This window comes from Diceros bicornis, chromosome X, assembly GCF_020826845.1.
Source record: "Diceros bicornis minor isolate mBicDic1 chromosome X, mDicBic1.mat.cur, whole genome shotgun sequence".
NCBI lineage: Eukaryota > Metazoa > Chordata > Mammalia > Perissodactyla > Rhinocerotidae > Diceros > Diceros bicornis.
This window is the reverse complement of record NC_080781.1, coordinates 76,341,674-76,363,052: the sequence shown is the minus strand read 5'-3', so window position 1 is coordinate 76,363,052 and position 21,379 is coordinate 76,341,674. Positions and strand designations below refer to the sequence as shown.

At 36.7% G+C, this 21,379-nt stretch overlaps 1 pseudogene; it reads left to right on the top strand.

Moving 5' to 3' along the window:
* The first annotated feature begins 1,476 nt into the window (after positions 1-1,476).
* Positions 1,477-18,054, top strand: LOC131400301 (vesicle transport through interaction with t-SNAREs homolog 1B-like; annotated as a pseudogene).
* The last annotated feature ends 3,325 nt before the right edge of the window (positions 18,055-21,379 follow it).

Sequence of the window (21,379 nt, the reverse complement as noted above, 5' to 3'; positions counted from 1 at the left end):
CTCTAGAGTTATTGGTAATACATTGGCATGTCAGAGGGTGGAAAATTAATCTGACAAAAATTAAGGGGCCTTCTATCTTGGTGAAATTTCTAGGAGTCAAATGTTGTGGGGTTTGTGGATATATCCCTTCTAAGGTGAAGGATAATTTATTGCATCTGGCCCTTCCTACAACCAAAAGGAGGCTTAATGGCTAGTGGCCTCTTTTGGATTTTGGAGGCAGCATATTTCTCATTTGGGTCTGTTACTCTGGCCCATTTACTGAGTAACCCAAAAAGCTTCTAGTTTTGAGTGGGGCCCAGAACAAGAGATGGCTATGCAAGAGGTATAGGTTGTGGTAGAGATTACTTTGCCACTTGGGCCATATGATCCAGCAGATACAGTAGTGCTTGAAGTGTCCGTGGCAGATAGGAATGCTGTTTGGAACCTTTGGAAGGCTCTTATAGTTAAATAATAACTCAAGTCCTTAGGATTTTTTGAGCAAACCCCAGCCATCCTCTGTAGATAACTACTTCCCTTTAAGAAACAGCTCTGGGCCTACTACTGGGCCCTAGTAGGGACTAAATGCTTAGTAATGGGCCATCAAATTACCATGAGACCTGAGCTGTTCATGATGAACTTAGTGTTGTCTGACTCATCAAGCCATAAAGTTGGGCCTGCACAGCAGCACTCCACCATCAAATGGAAGTAGTATATATGAGAATGGACTTGAGCAGACCCTGAAGATTCGAGTAAGTTACATGAAAAATTGACCCAAATGCCTGTGGTCTCCACTCCTGTTACACTATCTTCTCTCTCCCAGCCTGCACCTAAGGCCTCATGGGGAGTTCCCTATGATTAGTTGACAGATAAAGAGAAAACTCAGGCCAAGTTTACAGATGGGTTCTGTGCAATATATAGGCACCACTCAAAAGTGGAGAGCTGTAGCACTATAGCTCCTTTCAGAGCTATCACTGAAAGACAGTGGTGATGGGAAATGTTCTCAGTGGGCAGACCTTTGAGCAGTTCACCTGACTGTTCAATTTTCTAGGAAGGAGAAATGCCCAGATATGCAATTATATACTGATTCAGGGGCTGTGGCCAATGGTTTGGCTGGATGCTCAGAGACTTAGAAGGAACATGATTGGAAAATTGGTGATATGGAGGTCTGGGGAATAGAGATGTGGGTAGACCTCTCTGAATGGGTGAAAAATGTGAAGATACTTGTGTCCCATGTGAATGATGAATTAAGAGTGACTTCAACTGAGGATCATGTTAATAATCAACTGAATAGAATGACCTGTTTTGTGGGTACCAGCCTCTTTCCCCATGACCCTGTTATTGTCTAATGGGCTCATGAACAACATGATCATGGTGGCAGAGATAGAGGTTATGCATGGGCTCGGCAATATGAACTTCCAGTCACTAAGGTCAAGCTGGCTACAGCCACTGCTGAGTGCCCAACATGCAGGCAGCAGAGAACAACACTGAGTCTCTGATATGGTACTATTCACCAGGGTGATCAGCCAGCTAGCTGCCCAGGGGCAGGTTGATTACATTGAACCCCTTCCTTCACAGAAGGATCAACTTTTTGTTCCTACTGGAATAGACACTTTGCATACAGATTTGCCTTCCCTGCATGCAAAGCTTCTGCACAAATTACTATCCATAAACTTGCAGAATGCCTTATCCACCATCATGGTACTCCACACAGCACTGCTTTTGGTCAAGGAACTCAGTGAAGGGTGGCAATGGGCCCATGCTCATGGACTTCATTGCATTTACTATGTTCCCTACCATCCTGAAGTAGCTGGCTTGAGAGAATGGTGGAATGTCCTTTGGAAGACTCGGTTACAGTGCCAGGTGGGTGGCAATACTTTGCAGGGCTGGGGCAAGGTTTCCAGGGTATGCTCTGAATCAGCATCCAATATATGGTGCTAATTCTTCCATAGCTAGGATTCATGGGTCCAGTAATCAAGGACTGGAAATGAGAGTGGCACTATTCACTATTACCTGTAGTGACCCACTAGAAAGTTTTTGCTTCCTGTCTCCATGATCTTGGACTCTGCTAGCCTAGAGATCTTAGTTCCAAAGTGAAGAATTTTTCTACCGGGAGACACAACAATGATTCTATTGAACTGGAAGTTAAGGCTGACACCTCTCCACCTTTGGGTCAACATGATTCTAAAGGAAGGAAGGCAAGGAAAGTAGTTATTTTGCTGGCTGGGTAATTATTCCTGATTACCAAGGGGAAATTGGACTGCACTCTATAATAGAGATAAGGAAGGATATGTCTAGAATACAGGAGATATCTTAGGGTATCTCTTAGTATTCCCATGCCCTGTGATTAAAGTCAATGGAAAACTACAACCCAATTCAAGCAGGACTACTAATGGCTCAGATCTTTTATGAATGAAGGTTTGGGTTATCCCATCAGGTAAAGAGATATGACCAGCTGAGGTACTTGCTGAGAACAAAGGGAATATGGAATGTGTAGTAGAAGAAGGTAGTTATAAATACCAGCCACGACCACATAATGACTTACAGAACTGACAACTATAATTGTCATAAGTATTTCTTCCTTAGTTTGTTATGAATATTTATGTGTGAGTGTGTGTGTGTATATTACATACAAACATGTCAAACATTCTTTTGGTCTTGTTCCTCTGGAGAACCATGACTACTACAACTTGCTACAAAGCTATAGTAAACAAAGTAGTGTGGTACTGGCATAAAGATAGACACATAGAACAATGGAATAGAATAGAAAACCCAGAAATAAACTCTTACATATATGATCAAATCATTTTTGAAAAGGATTCCAAGACCTTTCAATGAGGGAAGGCAGTCTATTCAGCAAATGGTGCTGGAAAAACTGGATATCCACATGCAAAAAATAAAGCTGCACCCTTACCTAACACCATGTACAAAAATTAAATCAAAATTGATCAAATGCCTAGAGGTAAAAGCTAAAACTAGAGAACTGCTGGAAGAAAACATAGTGGAAAGCTTAATGACATTGGATTTGGCAATACTTTCTTGTCTGTGACATCAAAAGCACATGCAACAAAGAAAAAAATAAATTTGACTACATCAAAATTAAAAACTTTTGTATATCAAAGGACACTATCAACAGAGTGAAAATGCCTCTCTTTATAAACTTTAGAATCAGTTTGTCGATATCCACAAAATAACTTGCTGGGATTTTGATTAGGATTGCGTTGAATCTACAGATCAATTTGACATCTTGACAATATTGAGTCTCCCTATCTGTGAAAATGGAATATCTCTATTTATTTAGTTCTTTAATTTTGTTTATCAAAGTTTTGTAGTTTTTCTCATATAGAGCTTGCACATATTTTGCTAGATTTAAACTTAAGTATTTCTTTTTCTGCAAATGGCATATTTTTAATTTCAATCTCCACTTGTTCATTGGTGGTACATAGGAAAGGGATTGACTTTTGTATATTAACTTTGTATCCTGCAACCTTGCTATAATCACTCATTAGTTTCAGGAGGTTTTTTTTTTGTTGTTGATTCTTTTGGATTTTCTGCATAGATGATCATGTCATCTGTGAGCAAAGACAGTTTTATTCCTTCCATCTCAATCTATATACCTTTTATTTCTTTTTCTTGACTTGTATTAGCAAGGACCTCAGTAAAATGTTGAGAAGAAGTGGTGAGAGACAACATCCTTGCCTTGTACCTGAACTTAGTGGGGAAGCTTTAAGTTTCTCAGTATTAAGTATAACATTAGCTGTAAGATTTTTGTAGATATTTTTATCAAGTTGAGAAAGTTTCCCTCTATTTCTAGTTTACTGAGAGTTTTTATCATGAAAGGCTGTTGGATTTTGCCAAATGCTTTTTCTGCATCTATTGATATGATCATGTGATTTTTCTTATTTAGTCTGTTGATGTGATGGATTACGTTAATTTATTTTCAAATGTGGAACCAGCCTTGCATACCTGGGATAAACCCACTTGCTCATGGTGCATAATTTATTTTATATGGTGTTGGATTCAACTCGCTAATATTTTGTTGAGGATTTCTTCATCTATATTCATGAGAGATATGCTCTGTAGTCTTTTTTTCCTGTAATGTGTTTTTCTGGTTTTGGTATTAGGATAATGCTGGCTTCATAGGATGAGTTAGTAAACATACATAATCAAATACATTGTTGGTATTATTAGTTTTAACAAACTGTTATCTGTTAGATCAAATGAGAATAAGAAAAATAAAAGACTATTTTACCTGTGTTTAATCCTCCTTTGATGGTCTTCCTTTTTTGTGTAGACCTGAGTTTCTGACCTGTATTATTTTCCTTCTCTCTAAGGACATTTTAGCATTTCTTGCTAGGCAGGTCTACTGGTAACACATTCCCTTAATTTTTTCCTGAGAGAGTCTTAATTTCTCCTTCACTTCTGAAAGACAATTTTGCATGGTCCATAATTCCAGGTAGATTTTTTTCTCTCAACACTTTATTTCACTCCCCTCTCTTCTTGTTTGTATGGTTTCTGAAGAGAAGTTGGATGTAACTCTTATCTTTGGTCTTCTATAGGTAAGGTTTTTTTCCTCTGGCTTCTTTTGAGATTTTTTCTTTATCTTTGGTTTTCTATAATTTGAAAATGATACTCATAGGTGTAGTTTTTTTGACATTTATTCTGCTCAGTATTCTTTGATCTTCCTGGATTTGTGGTTTGGTGTCTGACATTAATTGGGGGAAATTCTTAGTCATTTTTTTTAAAATAGTTCTTCTGTTCATTTCTCTCTTTTTTCCCCTTTCATGTATGTTACACCTTTTTCAGTTGTCACACAGTCCTTGAAGACTCCGTTCTGTTTTTTTCCATCTTTATTTTCTTTGCTTTTCATATTCTATTGATATATCCTGTAGCTCAGAGATTTTTTCCTTAGCCATGTCCAGTCTACTAATAAGACCATCAAAGGCATTTTTAATTTCTGTTACAGTGTTTTTTATCTCTAACGTTTCCTTTTGGTTCTTTATTAAGATTTTCATCTCTATGCTTGTATTGTCAATCTGTTCATGCATGAAGTCTATTGTATCATTAGAATCCTGTAATGTAAGTCTTGACAGTTTTTCTTTTTTTGTAATGCAAGTGCCTGACTTAAGCTTTGATTCCTGAGGCATCCACTTCAAAGAGGCATTCACTTCAAAGATGGCTATCTGAATAAAAACATTGCCTGCCACATGACTATATAAAGAACCAGGCTGCTCCCGCCCTCTCCCTGAAGCTACTCTGTTTTAGAGATCTTGGTTGATTTTGATAACTGACTATTTGAGCCACTTGTTTTTTTCTCTTCCTACACTTTGAATTCTTGATCTTATGTTTTAACTTCACCAATAAAGAGTGAGCTCATGAAACCCTACCTCCACCCTTGACCCCAGTAAAAGCAGAACCCAGGCCCATGTTATCTCTTTCCCCAACATCATAGTGTGGCCCCAGATGTGCTGTGTAATTTCCAAGACTTGTAAGTAATAAACCTTGTCTCTTTCAAAGTTTCCTGATGCTTATTGCAGAGGGCATCTTTCAATCATAATAATAACTACAGTGGCCAGCCCAGCCACAACATTGGTTATTGATAGACTGAGACTGGCACAAAACAATTGGCATAGCTGGCAGGATTGTATGATTGTCCTTGCAGTTAAACAAGGGGAACGCCCTTTAGCTGAAATTTGCTTGCTAACCACCTAACTCAGTTGGATAACACCATCCAGGAAAGAAACACCACTTGCTGGGGGTCTGTCACACTGTCATGTGCTTTTACATATTGCCCCTGCCATGTGTTGGCTGTGATATGCAACCCAAAAGGTCACAACTTCCATAATAACCCAACAATCTCCCCAGAGCTTGTGATCAAGGCCATATGGTCTAATGAGATAATTAGACCACTAACTGTAAAGGCCTTAGTTGACTATTAATGTTTGTGACTGTCCCCCATGCCTCAAGGCCAAGGAGAGCTAAATAGGATGCACTGGATCACAAGGCTATAGTCACCACCCAAGGGGAGGCTCTGGGCTAAAGGTGTGAAGAAAGGATATTCCCATAGTTAAGGAGGATGACAGACTTCTGCCTACAGCTACTGAGTTGGTGGGTCATGCCTGGACTACATGTCCTAACTCAGAAGAGTGAAATAGCCTTGAAACTAGAAACCAATGGCACAACCAGAAGGAAAATACAACAGAGGCCTGCAGTCTCTATGTCACTACTTAACTCACTACTGTTGCTCTTCATCCCCTGACTTGATGGGATATCGTGGGTCCAATCCCTGGCATGATATTGCTAAAAAAATTAATGGACAAATATAAATTTCCTTAACATCTGGTGCCATCACCTCCTAAGAAGCCTGTGGAGGTGCACCAGCTCCTTGATAAATGCAAAGCCCCAGGGAAGCTTCCTGGGTATTGCTCAGTGCCATGCATATCAAACTGCCAAGGCTTTGTTATTATGCTCCAGAGGCCTGAGGGTTTTCCTTAAGACCTTATGTATATCACACTGGTGGAGGGAAACCCCAATGCCAAAGAGGTCAATTGGGATACTCGGAAAGGAAAGTGGCCACCTACACAGAGCTTACAGTGACATCATCCAAAATTTTCTGATAACAACATGTAAGATTAAGGAAACAGGAGGAAATCAAAAAATAAAAACTGAGTTTAGAAACTATACCTTAAATGAACTTCAAACCTTTCTAAAGATTTTATGCAGCAGGAAGGAGAGAGGGGAGCTAATTAGCTATTGCAGGTTTTATTTTTTTTGGAATGGCCTCTAAATTGTTACTCATGGCTAATGAAGTGTGTCAACTGGCTGGTATCTCTAAATACTCTAAAATCCATAATTTTCTTAAAGATTCATCCAGGCTATGTGCTCACTTCCTCTGAGATACTACAGATCCTGAGCCCCCTCAGCTTTCCTCTGAATGGGGCAGAACTAAGAAACATGCTTCAAAAGGCATCCCTGCCACTTAGGGAAAAGCTGACAAGGTTTTTGAGGCCTCTAGTGAGGAGGAAGAGGGAAAAGGGAAGGCAAAGGCCCTAGAGCCACCAATATGCATACCAGGGCCCTCCCTCTCCTCAATTGGATATTTATTGCCCGGAGCCATGCCTATCCTTCCATCACAGTGATCACTGCTAAGGCTCACAGTGAATGGAAAATATTAAATAAGGCCCATTTCCTGCTATGCAAAATTGGCATGGTTCAATGGATTTACAATTTCCTTGACCATAGTGACCCAAATGACCCCTTCTTTATTGCCAACCCTAAAGAGGCCCCATTTAACCCTGAGTCCAGAGAATTCTTTTTACAGGGCACTCCCCCTAGTTACAGGGTGGTGTTACTGCATTTTATTGGGACTGCTGAAACCATTCAAAAAACAATAAAACTCCTAGGAAGAAAGCTTACATTTTCTTTTTCTGTCCCTTGGAGATGTAAATCTTACCATGTCTTTGAAATGTAAACACCCCAGGAGGTAACTAAAACACTACCCACAATTGCCTGAGACTAAAGGAAAAAAAATGGTGAAAGAGGCCTTTTAAAATACAAACTGCTATGATAGCTCTCTTGTCCAAAATCTAGCCCACAGCCTCCTTAAGATTACTTGTCGAGAACAAATACAAATCTTAAAAGTCTTCTCCACAAATATTAGTATAAAGCTTTAGCCATTGGAGCAGGTAACCTTAACTTGTTTCATCTGCCAGAGATGCAATTTGGATTTAACCGTTTATAAATATAAACTAGTGAGTTTTGCGTTGTTGTATCTGATTCAAAGCTACAATTTTGAAACAAAAGATATAGGGTGTCTGTGTCTGTGTGTTTACGTATGTCTACGAATGTATGTTATGTATATGTAATATTTTTCTCTACCTTTGGATAGTATTGTCAAAATTAACTTGCAAAAATGCTCTATTAATTGACTTAAAAAATAAGTCCTTATCAAATTAAATATTTCTAAACTCTCAGAAATATAGTAGAAACTAACTCAATGCTTTTCAACTTCATATGGTCTGGGATAATCTTTGGTAAATAAAAGATAGTTAAAATTCTTTGGTTTATTAAAATGTCTTCAGAGTTATCAGCATTAAATATAATGCAGACACACAATTTATATTCTACCCGGGTTTTCATCAAATAATCTTGATTTATCTCTGTTATAAAATTTGTCATGGTGGTTAGCTATTTTAATGTCTCATAAAATTTTCATGTGTAATCTAAATATGATTGTTAAGAACCAGTAAATTAAATAAATGTAAATGGGATAAAAGTTTTGAGGTGAACATGTCAACAACAATTATGTTTTATGATATGTCCACTTAAATAGTTTTCAAAATCTCTTTGGTACCTTACACCCTTAGAGTTTTGCTAAGTTAAGTTAAATGATGGAAATTCATTGAATATCTAGATCATTTCTAAATAAGATAAAATACTAAAACATTAATTACTGAACACAGGTTTATCTAATTTCCGCTTATTACAGAGAAACTAAAGATATTTGGATGTGTTAGTAAACATATCCAGTGCTACATTACAAATTGTACTAAAAAAAGACATGCTTCTAGAAATTATGAAATGTATTCAAAAATTTGCCAATCTTCAAGATGCTGTAACAGACAGATCACAGTTGCTTCTTAGTTTTTGCTAGATATTAAGGTTGCTAAGAGTTAGGACTTCTAATATATGCAATTAAAACTACTAGAAATAATATGGGAAACAACTTTGCATGCAAAGAAAGCAGGATATATTTTTGGATAGCAAAGGTATGAGGTATGGAGATATTTTTGTCAAGGGAGGGAAATGAAAAAACTTTTGTCCAAAGTAAAGCTGGTTATTTCAGAATGAGAAAGAGGAGAATAAATGGCAAACTAAATGGACATAGAAAGTTGAGGAGAGGTCAATATAGAGAAAAAATTTTACCTTGTGCAGTCAAACTACCTAAAATTGAATGAGTTTATTATAAGTTTTAAAAATAAGCTTTAATATCAATAGCATACTTACATAAAACTAAAATTTAATTTTCTTTCATCTGCTAAAAAGACAAAATTTTCTTAGACTATTGGTCTGCTCTTCATAAGATTGTGAAAGATTTTTCTATAACTTTTAAGTAATCTGCCTAGAAAACAAAAATTTTGTGTTTTTTTTCAAAATAATTTCCTGTGCCTCATGTTGTCTTTATCATGTCTTTGATTACTTAATAAAAAGAGTCTTCTCTATTAAAAGAGCTAGACTTTTTTTTTTACAGCTATGTAACTTTCTGTATTTGGGTGAAAAGTCTTTAATTGTCACCTTGGTTAATGGATAACTAAGTACTGTTTTACAGTGATCTATTTTCCTATTTAATCAAGTATTTTAAAACCTTTGGATATTTTTGATAAACATCCCAAAAATCAAATTCTAAGTGAAGTCTTTTTAACCTCAAACTAACTTTGGGATTTTCCATACGGCCCCTGGAGCATCTCAAATGGTATGTTCTCTCTCCTTATAAAAAGAGATGATAAACTATTTAGACTTAGTTGATATGTTTAATTACTTGGGAAGCATTATTAAATAAGAAGTGATGATAAACCTTATTTAGGTTGTATTTGTGTGAGTATATGTTATAAATATACATGTTCCAGAAATTGTGTAAAAATTCTAAAATTCTGATATGTAATATAATCAGTCATACTTCCAGGTATCATCTTAAAATGTTGTGTGTTACAGAAATAGCTAAATTTCCTTTTCAATTGCATTATAATGAACTCTAATCAGATCTTTAACCACGGCCATTTTTAAGTCTTTTGTTATTTACAGACAGTTACTATTTTACTCTGATGCTTTTGGAAAAGTGCTTATCTGCAAGGAGACTCATGGAAAGGACTCTAACAAGTATAGGTTTATGATGACTTTCAGATCATACCACTGAACTAGGTAAGAATTTATAGGACACTAATGGAGAAAAGTATGGCTTCATAAAACTGCTAACACAAGATCAAGATCAACAAGAATTAATTAGATGGGATTGAATGAACTGATGTGGATGATTATAATTTTTATGACTTTTTGTTTGAAACATTATTGGTTCTTTAATGTTTTGTTTTTTCCAGATTTAAGGAAACCTCTTTTATTAAGCTATCTAAGACTTACAGCAATTTGGTAAAGTATATCTTTGCAAACAAAGATGAAACAATTACTTTTTCTCACTACCTGATCTCTCCAGAATTTGGAGACTCTAAGTGAGCATTCTTATTTTCATGGCAATATAGTTATTTGCAAAAGTTCAATGAGAATCTGTTCTCCTCATAACAGGACACAATTGGAAACATTGGTTACATTACCAAGGCTTTGACTGGAATGTCATATTTGAGAGAGATATGCAAAGACTCAGATATGACCAGACAACTTGAAGGAACTAAGGTTGACTTAATGGAGCCAATAAAGCCCCTTGGAAAAATCAGCCTGGAACCTTGCTTATAGGGTTCCTAGCAGCCTTACCAGGTGTGTAAGAAAGATCTCTTCCTGGCAGGCCCAAGAACCTCAGGATTTTTAGGGACCTTGAGAAAAAGAGGAATTTACCCATATCCATAGGTATTGCAGGCAAAGTCTGATGGTGAGTCTTTGGCTTGGCTTCCTAGCCTCAAGAGGCTTTTAAGAGGCCCATCTGAGCTTTCTTATGAAAAGGTCCAGCAATGTAGACTTAAAAAAGCCTATGTGATCAATTACCATTCTTGCTGCACTTATGTATATAATCAGGCCAAGTTTAATGAGACTAAACTTGTTTTGTGAACAAATAAGTCTTACTTTGATTATCTCTGATATAAATGGGGGTGATTGTAGAGAGAAAAATTATGTTTCAAGCGAAAACTTACAGTACACTCTTGTGGATATCAGATTCTAGTTCTCTTAATTGTCTTTAAGGTTTTGTTTCCTGCCTGTAAACTGGACTGGATCCTGAATTCTAGTTTCTTCCAATATCCAGTCACAAATCTCCAAACTAACAATTCCAATTTTTCTCCCACCCTTCTGACTTGGAAGCATTGAGAAATAAAACCATCCTTTACCTTAAGCTATGCAGGCTAAATTTGAGCAACTTGATATACACTTCAGAGATATCACTATAACAGCTCATGTATGGACAATCTTCATGCATGTTACTATGTACCACTTAGAAAGAATACCAGAGATATTCAAATTCAAATATTCTTGTAAACCAGAAAAATCTGTCAGATTGCCACTGCCTGCCCTCATTCCATCTGAAGATGCTTTGAATCTGACATCTAGAAATCTCAACTGGCCATCCTCAAGACTCAGACTGGATTTATAGTCTGCTCCAACCATTAGTCATTATTTTCCTTTTGTTTCCATAGAAATGTTTCCTATTAAATACCTGATGTGCGGGGCCGGCCCCGTGGCTCAGCGGTTAAGTGCGCACGCTCCACTGCTGGCGGCCCAGGTTCGGATCCTGGGTGTGCACCAACACACTGCTTCTCCGGTCATGCTGAGGCTGCGTCCCACATACAGCAACTAGAAGGATGTGCAGCTATGACATACAACTATCTACTGGGGCTTTGGGGGAAAAAATAAATAAATAAATAAAATTATAAAAAAAAAATAAATAAATACCTGATGTGAGTACTTGTATCATATAGGCCTAACTTTGGGAGCCCACCTGCATCACTGCCTCCTGATATGAGACACAACTGTTTAACTGACCTGACCTATTCTCAGGACTAAGAGACTGGTTCAATGAAATATGGAACAATCCACCAACTCAGGACAGGTTCAAACCTGCTTACACCAGATGGCCCAAGATGGTAAATATTCCATAATCTTACCCAAATCTTTGAACAGATTCCTAAAGTCTCTGAGATCATTGACCTCTTTTCATGGCTGGAAACTTCAAGTTTAGGACAATGACTATGGACTGGATTTCAAACTATTGCCTGTATAATTATCATAGTATTTGCTACTATAATCCTATTTAGAAGTGTACTTTCTTGGTTACAGTATGTTCTACCCCTGACTTTTAGCATATCTGCTACCCAGGCGATTAAAAGTCTTACCATTAAGTCTGATATCTTGGCATCACAGGATGGATTGTAGTGTAAATCCTGACAGTTGGTTTTTCTTTTTTGCAACGCAAGTGCCTCACTTAAGCTTTGATTGCTGAGGCATCCACTTTAAAGATGCTATCTGAATAAACACATCACCAGCTACAAAACTAGATAAAGAGCCAGGCCACCCCCCAGGAACCTTTGTTTTAGAGACCTTGGTTGATTTCAATAATTGACCACTTGGGCCACTTGCTTTTTTTCTTTTCCTGTGCTTTAAATTCTCACTCTTATATTTTGTTTTATTTTATTTTAGTTTTTGGATAATGAATGCATGTTTTATTTTTATATAAGGTTTTTTTATTTGAAATATAATTGACATACAATATCCTATTAGTTTCAGGTCTACATCATAGTGATTTGATATTTATATACATTACAAAATGATCACCATGATAAGTCTAGTTTTTATCTGTCATCAACCAAAGTTATTACAATATAATTGACTATATTCCCCATGCTGTACATTACATCCCCATGACTTATTTTATTAAAGGAAATTTGTGTCTCTTAATCTCCTTCACCTACTTTGCCTGCCTCCCAACATTTCCCCCCTCTGGTAACCACCAGTTTGTTTCCTGTATCCATGAGTCTGTTTTTGTTTTTTTTAGTTTGTTCTTGTTTTTTGGTTTTTAGATTTCACATAAAAGTGAAATAATATGGTATTTGTCTTTCTCTGACTGACGTATTTCACTTAGCGTAATACCCTCTAGGTCCATCCATGTTGTTGCAAATGGCAAGATTTTATTCTTTCTTTATGGCTGGGTAATAATTCATTGTATATATATGCCACATCTTCTCTATACATTCATGTATCAGTGCACACTTAGTTTGTTTCCATAGCTTGGCTATTGTAAATAATGCAGCAATGAACATAGGAGTGCATATATCTCTTCAAATTAGTGTTTTTATTTTCTTTGGATAAATACCAAGAAGTGGAATTGCTGGATTGTATGGTAGTTTTATTTTAAATTTTTTGAGGAACCTCAATACTATTTTCCATAGTGGCTGCACCAATTTACATTCCACCAACAGCATTCCCTTTTTTCTACATCCTCGCCAATGCTTGTTATTTTTGTCTTTCTAATAGCCATTCTGACAAGTGTGAGGTGGTATCTTATCGTGATTTTTATTTGCATTTCTCTGATGATTAGTGATGTTGAGCACCTTTTCATGTGGCTGTTGTCCATCTATATGTCTTCTTTGGAAAAATATCTATTTAACTCCTCTGCTTATTTTTTAATTGGGTTGTTTGTTTTTTTGATATTAAGTTGTATGTTACTTATATATTGGAGATATTAACCCTTTATAAGATGTGTGATTTGCAAATATCTTCTCCCATTCGCTAGGTTGCCTTTTCATTTTGTTGATGATTTCCTTCACTGTGCAAAATCTTTTTAGTCCGATGTAATCCCATTTGTTTACTTTTGCTTCCATTGTCTTTGCCTGAGGAGACTAGACCAAAAAAAATATTTCTAAGCTCCTTGGTCAAAGATTAGCTGTCAATAAATGTGTGGTTTTATTTCTTGGCTTTCAATTCTGTTGCATTGATCTGTGTGTCTGTTTTTCTGCAAGTACCATGCTGTTTTGATTATTATAGCTGTTTAGTATATTTTGAAGTCAGGGAGTGTGATATCTCCAACTTGGTTCTTTTCACTCAGGATTGCTTTGGCTATTCAGGATCTTTTGTTGTTCCATATAAATTTCAGGATTCTTTATTCTATTTCCATGAAGAATGTTAATTGGGATTCTGATTGGGATTGCATTGAATCCATAGATTGCTTTATGCAATATGGACATTTTAACTATGTTTGTTCTTCCAATCCACAGCCATGGAATATCTTGCCATTTCTTTATACCTTCTTCAATTTCTTTCAATAATGTCATATAGTTTTCAATGTCTAGGTCTTTGACCTCCTTGGTTAAATTTACTCTTAGGCATTTTATTCTTTTTGTTGCAATTGTAAATGGGATTGTATTCTTGATTTCTAAAAAGATTCTGCACAGCAAAGGAAAGCATCAGCAAAATGAAAAGACAATGCACCAACTGGGAGAAAATAATTGCAAATCTTATATCTGATAAGGGGTTAATTTCTAAAATACATAAATAACACATACACCTCAACAACAAAAAAACAAACAACCTGATCATAAAATGGGCAGAGGATATGAATAGACATTTTTCCAAAGAAGATATACAGATGGCCAACAGGTACACGAAAAGATGTTCAACATCATGAATTATTAGGGAAATGCAAATAAAAACTGCAATAAGATGTCACCTCACACCAGTCAGAATATCTATAATTAAGAAATAATAAGCGTTGGAGAGGATGTGGAGAAAAGCGAACCCTCATACACTCTGGTGGGAATGCAGACTGGTGCAGCCACTATGGAAAATAGTTTGCAGATTTCTTAAAAACTTAAAAATAGTAATACCATATGATCCATCTATTCCACTACTGAGTATTTATCCAAAGAACATGAAATCAATAATTCAAAAAGATATATGCAAGCCTATGTTCATCACAGCATTATTCATGATAGTCAAGACGTGGAAGCAACCCAAGTGCCCATCAACACATGAATGGATAAAGAAGAGGTGGTATATATATACAATGGAATACTAATCAGCTATTAAAAAAATACAAAATGGTGCCATTTGTGACATTTGTGATAGACCTTGAGGGTATTATACTGAGCAAAGTAAGTCAGACTGAGAAAGACAAATACTGCATGATTTCACTCATATGTGGAAGATAAACACAGAAACACCTAGATTAGGAGAATAGATTAGTGGTTACCAGAGGAGAAGGCAGTGGGGGGAAGGCAAAAGGGGTAAAGGGACACATATGTATGGTGATGGATAAAAACTGGACTGTTGATGGTGAACACAATGCAGTCTATACAGAAACTGAAACATAGTGATGTACACCTGAAATGTACACAATGTTGTAAGCCAATATGACATCAATAAAATCATTAAAAAAATTTATAAGACCAATGTAAATGAGCTGACTCCCTATGTTTTCTTCCGTGAGTTTTATGGTTTCAGGTCATACATTCAAGTCTTTAATCCATTATGAATTTGCTTTTGTATATGGTATAAGACAGTGGTCCAGTTTCATTCTTTTGCATGGAGCTGTCAAGTTTTCCCAGCATCTTTTTTTAAGGAGACTGTCTTTTCCCCATTGTATATTCCTGTCTCTTTGGTTATATATTAATTGACCATATAAGCATGGGTTTATTTCAGGGCTCTCTACTCTATTATATTGATCTATGTGTTTATTTTTGTGCCAGAACCATATTGTTTTGATTACTGTAGTTCTGTAGTACAGTTTGAAATCAGAGTACGTGATTCCTCCAACTTAGTTTTTTCTCAAGATTGCTTTGGCTATTTGGGGTCTTTCATGGTTCCATATAAATTTTAGGATTATTTGTTATAGTTCTATGAAAAATGCCATTCATATTATAAAGGGGATTGCATGAATCTACAGATTGCTTTGGGTAGTATGAACTTCTAACAATAATAATTTTTCTAATCCATGAGCATGCTGTATCTTTCCATTTATTTCTGTTGCCTTCAGTTTCTTTCATCAATGTCTAATAGTTTTTGGAGTACAGGTCTTTCACCTCCTTGGCTAAATTTATTCCTAGATATTTTATTCTTTTCGATGCACTTGTAAATGATACTGTTTTCTTTCTTTTTTTTTTGTGAGGAAGATCGGCCCAGAGCTAACATCTGCCAATCCTCCTCTTTTTGCTGAGGAAGACTGGCTGTGGGCTAACATCCATGCCCATCTTCCTCCACTTTATATGGGACGCTGCCACAGCATGGCTTGCCAAGCGGTGCGTCAGTGCGTGCCCAGGGATCCGAACTGGTGAACCCTGGGCCACGGCAGTGGAGCGCGCACACTTAACTGCTTGCGCCACCGGGCCGCCCCGAGACTGTTTTCTTAATTTCTTTTTCAGATAGCTCATTATTATCGTGTAGAAATGCAACTGATTTCTGTATATTAATTTTGTATTCTTCCACTTTACTGAATTCATTTATAAGTTCTAATAGTTTTTTGATGGAGTCTTTATAGTTTTCTTTGTATCTATATACAAATATATCTATCCAAATATTCCAATTTGGATTTCTTTTATTTCTTTTTCTTACCTACTTGCTGTGGCTTGGACTTCCAATGCTATGTTGAATAAAAGTCGCAAGAGTGGGAATCCCTGTCTTGTCCCTGATCTTAGAGAAAATGCTTTTAGATTTTCACTGTTGAGTATGATGTTAGTTGTGGGTTTGTCATATATGGCCTTTGATATTGAGGTATGTTCCTTCTATACCCAATTTGTTGAGAGTTATCGTGAATGAAAGGCAAATATTGTCAAATGCTTTTTCTGCATTTATTGAGATGATCATATATTTCTACCCTTCATTTTGTTAATGTAGTGTATCCTGTTGATTGATTTGCAGATGTGGAACCATTGTGGCATCCCTGGGATAAATCCCACTTGATCGTGGTGTATGATCTCTTTAATTCATTGTTGAATTTGGTTTGCTAATATTCTGTTGATTTTTGCATCTATGTTCATCAAAGATATTGGCTTGTAATTTTCTTTTTTTATAGATAGTGTCTAGGTAGTGTCTTTGTCTGATTTAGTATCAAGGTAATTCTTGCCTTGTAAAATGAGTTTTGAATCATTCCTTCCTCTAATTTTTTGGAATAACTTGAGAAGGATAGGTATTAACTTTCCTTTAAATGTTTGGTAGAATTAACATGTGAAGCCATCCGATCCTGGACTTTTATCTTTTGGCAGTTTTTAAGTTACTGACGCAATTTCTTTACGTTCAGTCACTCTACTCAGATTTTCTATTTCTTCATGACTCAGTCTTGAAAGGTTATGTGTTTCTAGAAATTTATTCATTTTTTCTAGGTTTTCCAATTTGTTGGCATATAATTATTTTTAGTAGTCTCCTATGATCCTTTGTATTTCTGTGGTGTCAGTTGTAAATCTTTTATTTCTGATTTTATTTGGGCCCTCTTTCTTTTCTTCTTGATGAGTCTGGCTAAAGGTTTGTTGATTTTGTTTATCTTTTTAAAGAACCAGCTTTTAGTTTCATTTATCATTGCTATTGTTTTTTCAAATCTGTATTTCAGGGAAAATCCTCATCCAGGGCGGCAGTGGTGGCAGTTGCCGTGATGCCTGCGGGTCTGGGTGGCTGACCGCGAGGTAGGAGCGGGTTCCGTGCCCAGAATCTCGGCGGCTGCTGCTAGAGTGCGGCCTGCGCCATGGCCACCTCGCCGCCTCCTCTGAGCATTTCGAGAAACTGTACGAGATCTTCCGCGGCCTCCATGAAGACCTATGAGGGGTGCCGGAGTGGCACCTGGGGACTGCCAGGACAGCAGAGAAGAAGTTGATCAGAGATTTTGATGAAAAACAACAGGAAGCAAATGAAACGCTGGCAGAGATGGAAGAGGAACTACGTTATGCGCCCCTATCTTTCCGTAACCCTATGATGTCTAAGCTTCGAACCTACCCAAAGAACCTTGCCAGACTCCCCTGGGAAGTGAGAAGCACACCTTTAACAGCCACACCTGGGGGCCGAGGAGTCATGAAATATGGCACATATGCTGTAGAGAATGAGCACATGAATCGACTACAGTCTCAAAGGGCATTGCTTCTGCAAGGCACTGACAGCCTGAACCGGGCCACCCAGAGTATTGAGCACTCTCATCAGATTGCCACAGAGACTGACCAGATTGGCTCAGAAATCATAGAAGAGCTGGGGGAGCAATGTGACCAGCTGGAATGTACCAAGAGTAGACTTGTACACACAAGTGAGAACTTGAGCAAAAGTTGAAAGATTCTCTGTTCAATGTCCAGAAAAGTGACAACCAACAAGTTGCTGCTTTCCATTGTCATCTTACTGGAGCTAGCCATCCTGGGAGGACTGGTTTATTAAAAATTCTTTTGCAAGCATTGAACTTCCTGCAGGGAAGGGTTTTTGGACCAGAACTTCGACCCTGTGAATGAATGGTGTTAAACATGTGGAATAAGTGTGTTGCTACTGTGAGCTAGTGGTTCAAGGATGCACTGTGTAGCCAGACTGTGGGAGGAGAGAGGGAAGACCGAAAACCACTTAAATGTGAAGGAACAGCAGCAAGACCAGTATGCTATACCAAGGTAATAAATGCTGTTTATGACTTTAAAAATAAAATAAAATAAAATAAATCTGTATTTCATTTATTTCTACTTTGATCTTTATTTTCTTTATTCTACTAACTTTGGGCTTTATTTGTTCTTCTTATTCTAGTCCCTTTAGGTTACAGTTAGATTGTTTGTTGAGATTTTTCTTTTTTTTTTGAGGTAGGCATATATCAGTATGAACTTCCTTCTTAGAACTGCATTTGCAGCATCCTATAGATTTTGGAAAGTTGTGTTTCCATTTCCATTTGTCTCAAGGTAATTTTTTTTCCTCCCCAAAGCCCTAGTACATAGTTATATATCATAGTTGTAGAATTGTAGCTCTTCTATGTGGGACACTGCCTCAGCATGGCTTGATGAACGGTGGGGAGGTCCACACCAAGGATCTGAACCAGCAAACCCCAGGCTGCAAAAGCAGAAAGCACGAACTTAACAGCTACGCCTCTTGGCCGGCCCCTTAAGGTATTTTTTTATTTCCTCTTTGATTACTTTATTGACCCATTAGTTGTTTAATAGCATGTTGTTTAGTCTCCATGTGTTTGTTTTTTTCCAGATTTCTTCTTGTAATTGATTTCTAGTTTTATAGTGTTGTGGTTAGAAAAGATGCTCAATATAATTTCAATCTTCTTAAATTTATTAAGACTCTTTGTGGTCTAACATGTGATCTATCCTGGGGAATTTTCCATTTACACTTCAAAGCAACACGTATTCTACAGTTTTTGGATGGAATGTTCTGTATATATCTATTAAGTTCATGTCATTTAAGCCCAATGTTTCCTTGTTGATTTTCTGTCTGGATGATCTGTCCACTGATGTAAGTGGGTTATTAAAGTCCACTACTATTATTGTACTACTGTCTGTTTCTCCCTGTATGTCTGTTATTATTTGCTTTATGTATTTAGCTGCGACTATGAAGGGTGCATAAATATTTAGGAATGTTATATCCTCTTCCTGGATTGACTCCTTTGTCACTGTGTAATGCCCTTCTTTGTCTTTTGTTACAGTCTTTGTTTTAAAGTTTATTTTGTCCGATATGAGTATTGGTAACCCAGTTTTCTTTTCATTTCCATTCACATAGAGTATCTTTTTCTCTCCCTTCATTTTCATTCTGTGTGTTTCTTTAGATCTGAGATGAGATTCTTGTAGACAGCATATGTATTGGTCTTGTTTTTTCATCCATTCAGCCATCCTACATCTTTTGATTGGAGAATTTAGTCCATTTACATTTAAATTAATTATTGATAGGTATGTATTTACTGCCATTTTTTTAGTTGTTTTCTGTTGTTTTTATAGTTTTTCTGTGTTCTTTCTTCTTTTCTTGGTCTCTTCCCTTGTGGTTTGATGGTTTTCTTTAGTGTTATGTTTACCTTCCTTGCTCTTTAATTTTTGAGAATCTATTGTAGATTTTTGGTTTGTGGTTACCATGAGGTTCATATACATTGATCTACATATACAGCAGTCTATTTTAAGGCGATAATCACTTAAGTTCGAATGTATTCTAAAAGCACTACATTTTTACCCCCCCCCACATTTTATGTTTTTTGACATCATATTTTACATCTTTTTATTTTATTTACCCCTTAACTACCTATTGTAGTTATAGTTGGTTTTACTACTGTTTTTGTTTTTTGAGATCATAATTGTTTATAACATTGTGTAATTTCAGTTGTACATTATTATTTATCAATTTCTGTATAGACTTCATCATACTCACCACCAGTAGTCTAATTTTTATCTGTCACCATAAATATGTGCCCCTTCACCCCTTGTGCCCACCCCCTAGCCCCCTTCACCTCTGGAAACCACTAATCTGTTCTCTTTAGCCATGTGTTTGTTTACTTCCACATATGAGTGAAATAATGTAGCATTTGTCTTTCTCTGTCTAGATTATTTTGCTTAACATCATACCCTCAGGTCCTTCCATGTTGTTGCAAATGGGACGATTTTGTCTTCTTTATAGCTGAATAGTATTCCATTGTATATATATACCACACCTTCTTTATCCATTCACCCAGGGGTGCATAAATCTCTTTGGGTTGTTGATTTCAAGTTCTTTGGGTAAACACCCAGTAGCAGGATAGCTGGATTGTATGGTATTTCTATTTTTAATTGTTTGAGGAATCTTCATACTGTTTTCCATAGTGGCTGCACCAGTTTGCATTCCCACCAGCAGTATATGAGAGTTCCCTTTTCTCCATATCCTCTGCAACATTTGCTACTTTTTGTCTTGGTGATTATAGCCATTCTAACGGTGTAAGGTGATATCTATTTGTAGTTTTGATTTGCATTTACCTAATAACTTGTGATGTTGAACATCTTTTCATGTGCCTGTTAGCCATCTGTATATCTTCTTTGGAAAAATATCTGTTCATATCCTCTGCCCACTTTCTGATTGGGTTATTTGTTTTTCTGTTGTTGAGTTGTATGAGTTCTTTACATATTTAGGAAATTAACCCCTTATTCAGATATATGATTTGCAAATATTTTCTCCAAGTTGGTGGGCTGTCTTTTCATTTTGTCCCTTGTTTGCTTTGCTGTGCAGAAGGTCCTTAGTCTCATGTAGTCCCATTTGTTTATTTTTTTCTTTGTTTCCCTTGTCCGAGGAGACATGGTATTCAAAAATGTGCTGCTAAGACCAATGTCACAGAGTGTGCTGCCTATGTTTTCGTCTAGGAGTTTTGTGGTTTCAGGTCTTATATTCAAGTCTTTAATCCATTTGGAGTTAATTTTTGTGTATGGTGTAAGATAATGGTCTACTTTCATTCTTTTGCATGCATGTGGCTGTCCAGATTTCCCAACACCATTCATTGAAGAGACTTTCCCTTTCCATTGTGTCTTCTTTGCTTCTTTGTCAACGATTAGTTGTCCATAGATGTGTGGTTTTATTTTGGGGCTTTCAGTTCTGTTCCATTGATCTGTGTGTCTCTTTTTGTGCTAGTATCATGCTGTTTCGATTACCATAGAGGTGTAGTATATTTTGAAATCAGGGATTGTGATGCCTCCAGCTTTGTTCTTTTTTCTCAGAAATGCTTTGGCTATTCAAAGTCTTTTGATGTTTCATATAAATTTTAGGATTCTTTGTTCTATTTCTGTGAAGAATGTCA